Raw genomic sequence first — 517 nt, 5'->3', positions numbered from 1 at the left:
CAAGACTATGACCAAATGCAGCTATAACCTAAAGTTCAGCTTGTTTTCTGAGCCTCATTTCAACTTAATTTCTTTATATAACGTGCATTATTAGAAATAAAGCTATTGAAAGCCACGTAAGTATAAATCATAGGATTCTGCAATTAACCAAACAGTGCCAATATGATGAAGTCATAAAATACTAGAAGCCATTAAGTATATAGGTAGACGAGGGATTGACGTACAATTCTCAGATTCTAGATTTGTATGAGCATCGATGACTTCCGCGAACGTATTCAGATTTGCGGTGTATAGTGCTCCTAGTAATAATGTTACCACATAACGTACCAAGTCACGTTATTTTGAGTGAGTAGGAACATTATTAACAGAAGTGTTGAGGGGTAAGGGAGGCTAAACTATGTTGGCTGCTAAGCTGTGCTTCTCGATGACGTCTTCCTCTCGTGCCATGTTATTTTGAACAGCTGTGCTAGTGCAGTCAATCAAAATACGCAGCTGAAATAGACAGTAGCTGAATATA

Source organism: Dermacentor silvarum, chromosome 9 (genome assembly GCF_013339745.2).
Source record: "Dermacentor silvarum isolate Dsil-2018 chromosome 9, BIME_Dsil_1.4, whole genome shotgun sequence".
Classification (NCBI taxonomy): Eukaryota; Metazoa; Arthropoda; class Arachnida; order Ixodida; family Ixodidae; genus Dermacentor; species Dermacentor silvarum.
This window is presented reverse-complemented; position numbering follows the sequence as displayed.